Source organism: Molossus molossus, unplaced genomic scaffold (assembly GCF_014108415.1).
Source record: "Molossus molossus isolate mMolMol1 unplaced genomic scaffold, mMolMol1.p scaffold_m16_p_2, whole genome shotgun sequence".
In the NCBI taxonomy this organism is placed as follows: domain Eukaryota; kingdom Metazoa; phylum Chordata; class Mammalia; order Chiroptera; family Molossidae; genus Molossus; species Molossus molossus.
In genome coordinates, this window is record NW_023425355.1 from 110497401 (window position 1) to 110507622 (window position 10222).

Below are 10222 nucleotides of genomic sequence, written 5' to 3' on the forward strand. Positions count from 1 at the left end.
AAGGCATGGGCATGCTCCCAGGAGGGAGAGCTTACTGGGTTCTCTGTCCTAAAGGTTTTAAGGGTGGAGATTTTAGGGGAGGTCTCAGGGGAAGATTTTAATAGATTATTCAACAGCTTTCCATGTGTGTCCTTTTAGGGTCTAGATCTCCACTGATTGATTGGTGTCATGGCAGGGGGTCATTATCCAATGTAGCTTGTCCTAAGGTCAGCTTTGGGGTCATTTGTCTGGTTTTTCTGGGCCTGGAGCTGACATACAACTGAGGCCTAGACATTATCTCTAGGGAGGAAAGATCAGGGAGTCCAAACTGTATGACCAGCAATATGCTAGCAAGGGGAAAAGTCACCCTGGGAACGAGGTTCCACTCTATAGTTGTCCTTTGCTAGGCACCTGGGGCTTTCCACGCTGGTCACCTTCTGTATTTCCCCATTGTCCTTACTTTGCTCATGTCTGTCTAACTGCCTACCACACCTTTTGCTTTTCTTGTGACCCTGATCATATTCTTTCTGTGTCTTCATAAGCAAATATTTCTCTCTTCTCTTCAGTGTCACTAACACCTTAGGAACTGCATATATATCCTACTTTTATTTGTGTTACCTATAAATAATAGCATTATTATAAAAGCATTGCTCAGTGAATTTTTGTTGAATGGGGGCAGCAAGGTATAATGACTAAGCCCTGGCCTTTTGGAAAAAGGAAATCCAGAGCTCATATTTGCTATTTTCTTGCTGTGTCAACCACAGGGAAATCAATTATCCTCTCAGAGTTTCAGTTTCTCTTTTTATAAAATAGAGAATAATGAATAATATCTAACTTATAGGGCAATTGTGCCGGTCTCTAATTGACATAATGCATATAGAATATTTGCCACAGAACTGAGCAGACAGTAATACAGGTTAAATAGTTGCTTTATTAGTTACAGGTATTTCATTTTTTATTTTTTATTTATTATTTATTTTTTGTTACAGATATTTTACCTTTTTTACCCCATTGGCACCCCCCTCCCCACCCCTGCCCCACTCTGTCCCCACCCCTGCCCCACCCCGTCCCCAGCTTAGTTGTCCAAGTCCATTGATCATGCATACATGCATATAAGTTCTGTGGTTTATCTCTTCCCACCCCCCCACCCCCTCTTTCGAGGGATATCAGTCTGTGCCCTACTTCGATGTCTCTGGGTCTACTGTATTCCTCAGACTGTTATGTTCATTATATTCCGTATATAAGTGAGATCATGTGGTATTTGTCTTTTTCTGCTTGGCTTCTTTCACTTAGGATAATACTTCCCAGGTCCCTCCATGTCGTCTCAAAGGATAAGAGATCTTTCTTTTTTACAGCTGCATAGTACTCCATTCTGTATATGTAACTGCTTTTTGATCCATTCGTCTACAGATGGACACTTGGGCTGTTTCCAGATCTTAGCTATTGTAAATAGTGCTGCTATGAACACGGGGGTACATATATTCTTCCTGATTGGTGTTTCAGGCTTCTTAGGGTATATTCCTAGAAGTGGGATCACTGGGTCAAATGGCAGTTCAATTTTTAATTTTTTGAGGTAACACCATAGTGTTTTCCACAGCGGCTGCACCAGTCTGCATTCCTACCAGCAGTGTATTAGAGTGCCCTTTTCTCCACACCCTCGCCAACACTTGTTGTTTGATGATTTGTTGATGGCGGCCATTCTGACAGGTGTGAGGTGATACCTCATTGTTGTTTTAATTTGCATCTCTCTGATGATTAGTGATGTTGAGCATTTCTTCATATGTCTCTTGGCCATTTGTATGTCCTGTTTGGAGAGGTGTCTATTCAGCTCCTCTGCCCATTTTTCAATTGGGTTCTTTGTCTTCCTTTTCTTGAGTTGTATGAGTACTCTATATATATTGGAAATTAACCCCTTATCTGATACATCATTGGCAGTGATGTTCTCCCATACAGTGGGTTGCCTTTCCATTTTGATGATTGTTTCTTTTGCTGTGCAGAAGATTTTTAGTTTGATGTAGTCCCATGTGTTCATTTTTTTTCTTTGTTTCTGTTGCCTTAGGTGATGTATCAGTGAAAATTCTGCTCCGTATGATGTCGGAAATTTTGTTGCCTACATTTTCTTCTAGAGTTTTTATGGATTCACGGATCACATTTAAGTCTTTTATCCATTTTGAGTTTATTTTTGTGTATGGTGTAAGTTGATGGGAAAGTTTCATTTTTTTGCATGTAGTTGTCCAATTTTCCCAGCACCATTTATTAAAGAGGCTGTCTTTACTCCACTGTAAAAGCTTGCCACCTTTGTCAAATATTAATTGAGATTATTGCTTTGGGTCCATTTCTGGGTTTTCAGTTCTGTTCCACTGGTCTATATGCCTGTTCTTCTGCCAGTACCAGGCTGTTTTGGTTACAGTCGATTTGTAGTATAACTTGATATCTGGTATTGTGATCCCACCTACTTTGTTCTTCTTTTTCAAGATTGCTGTGGCTATTCGGGGTCTTTTTTGGTTCCATATGAACTTTTGAAGTATTTGTTCTAGTTCTATGAAATATGTCATTGGTATTTTGATGGGGATTGCATTGATTGCTTTGGGTAGTATGGACATTTTAATGATGTTAATTCTCCCAATCCATGAACAGGGTATGTGCTTCCACTTTTTTATATCTTCCTCTATTTCTTCTTTCACTGACCTGTAGTTTTCTGCAAATAGGTCCTTTATTTCTTTGGTTAAGTTTACTCCTAGGTATCATAATTTTTTTGGCGCGATGGTAAATAGGATTGTTTTTTTCAGTTTCTCTTTCTGTGAGTTTGTCATTGGTGTACAAGAATGCCGTCGATTTCTTGACGTTAATTTTGTGTCCTGCTACTTTGCCAAATTTGTTTATTAAGTCTAGTAGATTTTTGATGGAGTATTTAGGGTTTTCTATGTATAATATCATGTCATCTGCAAATAATGACAGTTTCACTTCCTCCTTTCCAATTTGGATCCCTTTTATTTTTTCTTCATGTCTGATTGCTGTGGCTAAGACTTCCAGTACAATGTTAAATAAGAGTGGTGAAAGTGGACATCCTTGTCTTGTTCCTGTTCTTAATGGAAATGTTTTTAGTTTCTGTCCATTGAGTATGACGTTGGCTGTAGGTCTTTCACATATGTCCTTTATTATGTCTGTATATGATCCCTCTATTCCCACACTGCTGAGCATTTTTATCAGAAATGGATGCTGGATTTTGTCAAATGCTTTTTCAGCATCTATTGATATGATCATGTGGTTTTTATTCTTCATTTTGTTTATGTGGTGTATCACATTTATTGATTTGCGAATATTTTACCAGCCTTGCATCCCTGGAATGAATCCCACTTGGTCATGGTGAATAATTTCTTTGATGTATTTCTGGATCCGATTTGCTAATATTTTGTTCAGGATTTTGGCATCTATGTTCATCAGGAATATTGGCCTGTAATTTTCTTTCTTCGTAGTGTCTTTTTCTGGTTTTGGAATTAGAATTATGCTGGCCTCATAGAACATGTTTGGAAGTCTTCCTTCTTCTTGAATATTTTGAAATAGTTTGAAGAGAATGGGTGTTAGTTCTTTTTTGAATGTTCGGTAAAATTCCCCCGTGAAGCCATCTGGGCCTGGGCTTTTGTTTGCTGGGAGAGTCTTGATTACCTCTTCAATTTCCTTGGTTGTTATTGGTCTGTTCAAGTGTTCTATCTCTTCCGGGTCCAGATTTGGGAGTCTGTGTGTTTCTAAAAATTTGTCCATTTTGCTTAGATTGTCGAATTTGTTGCCATATAATTGTCCATAGTAGTTGTTAACGATCTTTTGTATTTCCGTGGTGTTGGTTGTTACTTCTCCTCTTTCATTTCTAATTTTATGTATTTGGGTTCTCTCTCTTTGTTTCTTGCTGAGTCTAGCTAAGGGTCCATAAATCTTCTTAATTTTTTCAAAAAACAGCTCTTTGTTTCATTGATCCTTTGAATTGTTGTTTTGGTCTCTATGTCATTTATTTCTGCTCTGATCTTTACTATGTCCTTCCTTCTACTTGCTCTGGGGTTTTCTTTTGTTTGCTTTCTAATTCTTTAAGTTGTGAGGTTAGACAGTCAATTAGAAATTTTTCTTGTTTTTTGAGGTGGGCCTGTAGTGCTATGAACTTCCCTCTCAGAACTGCTTTCGCTGCATCCCATAGATTTTGTGTTGTGTGTTCATTTTCATTGGTTTCCAGGAAGTTTTTAATTTCTTCCTTGAACTCCTCGGTGACCATTCTTTATTTAATAACATGCTATTTAGCCTCCATGTGTTGAAATGTCTTTGCATGTTCTTGTTGCAGTTGATTTCTAGTTTCATGCCATTGTGATCTGAGAAGATGCTTGATATGATTTCAATCTTCTTGAACTTGTAGAGATTTAGTTTGTGTCCTATCATGTGGTCTATCTTCAAGAATGTCCCATGTGCACTTGAGAAGAATGTGTATTCTGTAGTTTTGGGGTGTAATTCTCTGTAGATATCTATTAAATCCATTTGGTCTAGTGCTTCCTTTAGAGTCTCTGTTTCCTTGCTAATTTTTTGCCTAGAGGATCTGTCCAGTGCTGTCAACGGGGTGTTGAAGTCCCCTACTATGATTGTATTGTTTTCGATTTCTCCTTGGAAGTCCTCCAGAAGATTTTTAATATATTTTGGTGCTCCTATATTGGGTGCATATATGTTTATCAAGGTTATATCTTCCTGTTGGATAGATCCTTTCAATATTATGTAGTGGCCTTCTTTGTCTCTAGTTATGGTCTTCGTTTTGAAATCTATTTTATCAGATATGAGAATTGCTACCCCAGCTTTTTTTTCCTTTCCATTTGCTTGGAAAATTTTTTTCCATCCCTTCACTTTCAACCTATGTGAGTCTTTTGTTGTGAGGTGGGTCTCTTGTAAACAACAAATAGATGAGTCATGCTTTCTTATCCAATCAGCTACTCTGTGTCTTTTTATGGGAGCATTCAATCCATTTACATTTAAGGTGATTATTGATATGTACTTATTTATTGCCATTTTTGTTTAGTGTGGTTCCATTTTTCTTCCCCTTTTCTACTGCTAATTACAGCAGTCCTTTTAACATTTCTTGCAGTGCTGGTTGGGTGCTAATGTATTCCCTTAGCCCTTTTTTGTCTGGGAAGCTCTTTATTTGACCTTCTATTTTGAATGATAGCCTAGCTGGGTACAGTAGTCTTGGATTCAGATTTTTGTTTTTCATGACTTTGATTTCTTCATGCCATTCCCTTCTGGCCTGTAGTGTTTCTTGTGAGAAGTCAGCTGAGAGCCTTATAGGGTTTCTTTTGTAGGTAACCTGTTGCTTATCTCTTGCTGCTTTTAGGATTCTCTCTTTGTCTTTAATTTGTGGCATTTTAATTACTATGTGTCTTTGTGTGGGCCTGTTTGGGTTTCTTACTTGGGACTCTCTGTGCTTCTTGATCTTGAATGCCGTCTTCCTGCACCAAATTAGGGAAGTTTTCTGTCACTATTTTTTGAATATATTCTCTATCCCTTGATCATTTTCTTCTTCTTCAGGGACTCCTATTATGCTAATATTATTACGTTTCCAGTTGTCCCACAGTTCTCTTAAGCTGTCTTCCTGTTTTTTAAAATTTTTTTCCTTTTGTTTTTCTGATTGGTTGATTTTTTGTACCCTGTCTTCTAATTCACTGATCCGGTCCTCAGCTTCCTCTACTCTGCTTTTTAAACATTCCAATGTGTTTTTCATTTCTGATGTGTCATTTTTTATCTCTTCTTGATGGTTTTTAATTTCTTTTGACTTATTTTCAGTGTCTGTATGTCCTTACTCATGCTGTTCAGCTTCCTCAAGATCATGTCTCTGAATTCTAGCTCTGTTAACATACCTAATTGCTCCACATTGATCTCATCTTCGGTGGAGGTCTCTTGCTCTTTCATTTGGCTTCTGTTTCTGTGTTTCACCATTTTGACTATCACTGTGGTCTTTGGAGCCTGTCAAGTTTTCCCTGTGGGTGTTGGTGTTCTGCTGTTTGTGGCTCCCTCTCCTATGTTTAGATGAGTGAGGGAGGACCCACGTTAAACACCACTGTCAAGTCTTACTTTCCTTGTTAAGGTTGCCAGCCCAGGAAAGGTACTGTTATCCTCTAGCTTTTGCCTGAGGCTCGCAGTCCAGGTTACTTGAAGAGTTTTGGGTTGTCAGTTGATTGAAAAACTCTCTCAGGTGCTCAGCACAAGGGGTTTCATGAGGGTGGGGCAGATGCTTGTTGTTAGTGAGCCTCAATTAGCACTTCAATGGCCCACAGGGGTTGGATCTCTGAGGGAGGGGCTGCTGCCTCTCCTCAGAGCCCTGGGAAGGAGCAATGTGGCCACCGTCCTGGGTGGCTGGCGCTCCGCAAATGCTCTGGGTGCCCTACAAATCCCGAGTGTCCCCACACAGTTCCAGTCCAGTCTGCCCTCCCTCTGCCAGAGCCCAAGGTAAGTGGCTGTGGCTGTTTTAGCCTCTGTCCCAGCTCTGTGCTCTGGAGCCGCCAGGGAGTGTAACTGGAGGGCGCTGCTCCCAGCTAAGGCCGCTGGGAGCTGCCAATCGTGGGCTCCCAGCCCCCTCTCACGCCTTCGCAAGCCTACCGGGATTGAGTCAGTGTCCCTCGTTATATGGTCCTCGCAAGCTGCTTTTCTGTTGCTTTTTCCCATCAATTTGTCTGTGTTATAGTTGTAATTCCAGTTTGGTTCTGGGAGATGGTCTGTGTACCTCCGTTCACTCCGCCGCCATTTTTTCCTCTGTCAGTTACAGGTATTTCTGAATGAATATTATCATATTTATGTGGATGATAAAAATTAGTATTCCTACAGATAATTATAATTCATGCCTAGCAGACTATGTTGGTATGTTGGGATTTTACACACACACACACACACACACACACACACACATCTGTATGCATGTAGATATGATGAAAAATATTATTGGCTTTTAGTGAGTAATCTTTATACACACACATACACACATATATTCATATATTTACATAGGAATCTCTATTTTCAAAATGTTATAGCAGAGACTATAACAAATTGATAATGAATCTGAAACCATTTGGGAAAGTAGCCAGGAGGAAGTAGAGGCTACATTTCAATTTGTATGTTAATGATTTTAGTTTGCCTATATTTGGAAAATCCAGTGTTCAGGTAAGAACTCCTTCCTAGTTGCCAGCCTCAAAAACTGTTTCAAGCTAATTAAAGCATAAAGGAATTTATTGGCAGGATTTTGGTGGGTGCAGTGATAGGGAGCAGTTCACAGAATTACCAGGAAAGCTGGAAATCAAGGTTTATAAAATAGTGCCAAGCAAAGATGCAGTTAAAATAATCAGATTGCTAAGGATGCTATGATAGGTAAACTCTGTGTTTCCAGATCATCCACTGTCACAGGCGTGGGTTCTTTTGCCCCAGCACTGGCTGCTGTAACCTCAAGGATCTTGATTCCAGCACAATCATAGCAAATAAACTCTGAATATCTACATGCTTTGACCACTCCTCCTGGATGGCACATCTGGTGAGCCAGGTTTGGTCACACCTATCTCTCCAGCTGCCTTGAGGAGAGAAGAGGGAAAATCTTCTCCCTGAAGTTTTTGCAGGGAGAAGACAGATCCTTCCTCCCACCTGCCTTGGTTTACCCACCCTCCAGGATATTGGGTACCAGGAGACTCCTGTAAATAACAAGTAGAGCCACCAAGAAAGAGAGAGGCAACCTGAAAACTGTTTCAGAAATTAAAGGCTCAGGAGTGGTCCCTTAAAGAATTTCCCATCCAGATAATAGACATCTTCTTCTCCAAACTTCTCCCACCCTGAATGCATATGAAATAATAGCAGAAGTATTTTCATCCTCTTTTGTATAGATAGACATTTAAAGAGAGCCATTCTTTCTCAGAAACATTAATGATGTCTGGTAAAGTAGCTGCACATGATACAGTAACCTTTCTAAAAAGCATGATAATGTGATGAAAAGGGTTGCTGTTACCAGATACATATTGATAGGCTCAGAAATGGGTCCTCTGAAGCCAAATAGTTAGAGTCAAAACCTCCCTCTTAAAAGGGCAGTTGACCTCGAATAGCCACAGCAATCTTGAAAAGGAAGAACAAAGTTGGAGGGAACATAATACCAGATTTCAGGTTATACTACAAAGCCACTGTAATCAAAACAGCCTGGTACTGGCACAAGAACAGGCATATAGACCAGTGGAACAGAACAGAGAACCCAGAAATGGACCCAAGGCAATATGCTCGATTAATATTTGACAAAGGTGGCAAGAGCATACAGTGGAGTAAGGACAGCCTCTTTAATAAATGGTGCTGAGAAAATTGGAGAGCTACTTGCAGAAAAATGAAAATAGACCATCAACTCACACCCTATACGAGAATAAACTCAAAATGGATAAAAGACTTAAATTTAACTCAAGAATCCATAAAAATCCTAGAAGAGACTGTAGGCAACAAAATTTCAGACATCATATGCCGCATACTTTTTACTGACACATCACCTAAGGCAATAGAAACAGAGAAAATGAACACATGGGACTACATCAAACTCAAAAGCTTCTGCACAGCAAAAGATACAATCATCAAAATGAAAAGGCTGCCCACTGTATGGGAGAGCATAATTGCCAATGATATATCAGATAAGGGGTTAATTTCTAATACATATAGAGTGCTCATACAACTCCACAAAAGGAAGTCAAAGAATCCAATTAAAAAATGGGCAGAGGAACTAAATAGACACCTTTCCAAACAGGACATACAAATGGCTAAGAGACATATGAAGAAATGCTCATCACTAATCATCAAAGAAATGCAAATTAAAACAACAATGAGGTATCACCTCACACCTGTCAGAATGGCCGCCATCAACAAATCATCAAACAACAAGTGTTGGCGAGGGTGTGGAGAAAAGGGGACTCTAGTGCACTGCTGGTGGGAATGCAGACTGGTGCAGCCATTATGGAAAACAATATGATGTTACCTCAAAAAATTAAAAATTGAACTTCCTTTTAATCCAGTGATTCCACTTCTAGGAATATACCCTAAGAAGCTGAAACACCAATCAGAAAGAATATATGTACCCCCATATTCATAGCAGCACTATTTACAGTTGCTAAGATCTGGAAACAGCCCAAGTGTCCATCAGTAGACGAATGGATAAAAAAGCAGTGGTACATATACACAATGGAGTACTACACAGCTGTAAGAAAAAAAGATCTCTTATCCTTTGAGACGACATGGAGGGACCTGGAAAGTGTCATCCTAAGTGAAACAAGCCAAACAGAGAAAGACAAGTTTCATATGATCTCACTTATTTGTGGAATATAATGAACATAACAGTCTGAGGAATGGGGTAGTCCCAGAGACGTGGAAGTGGGGTACAGACTGACAATCCCCTAAAGAGGAGGGTAGTGGGGGAGAGATAAACCACAGAACTTATATGCATGTATGCATGAACAGTGGACATGGACAACAAACTGGGGAAAGGGCAGGAAGGGGGGAATCAGTGGGGGAAAAAGGAGAAACATCTGTAACAAAAATTAATTAATAAAAAAATAAAAAATTAAAGGTCCGTTGATGGTATTCTTTACCACCCCTCACAAAATAATGGCCGGAGGAAGCAGTGGGGCTCCATCTGGGAGAGATCCTATCTTCTGTAGCCAAGCAGTCAATGTGTTTGCAATCTTTACACTTTATGTGGTGCTCTTGCAGAAGCTCAAATTGTAGAAGGCTGAGAAATTCAACCAGGAAGAACCATACCTTTTCGTGTTACTTCAGAGCAGATAGAGTGACTCTGAGAACCCAAAGGCAAAATAAAGCAGGGAGGAGTGGTAAATATATGTTGAGAAAATCACACATTATTTAGTAGGATAAATGAAAAGGTGGGTAGATGTCAAGGTCTGATATTTGAAAATGTTGGTGGGCGAAGAGTTTATCCTCCCTCCGAATCTAACCCACAATATTGAACCAGAAAATGTGTTCATGACTATTCCCATGACTCTTACCCTTTTAGATTATTTCCATTTTTTAAGACCCAGTGTCCATTTTTTTTTTTTTGATTTTCTGCTTTTAAGACATTTAGTCAGTATCATTATGGGCCAAATGCCAGGTTTGATTTCAAAGCTTTTTATTTAATATTTATTCTTTATCATTGTAGGTAGATTCTGTTTGTGACTGACTGTCTCAAGTAGACAGGGTTTCACTGGTAGATCAAACG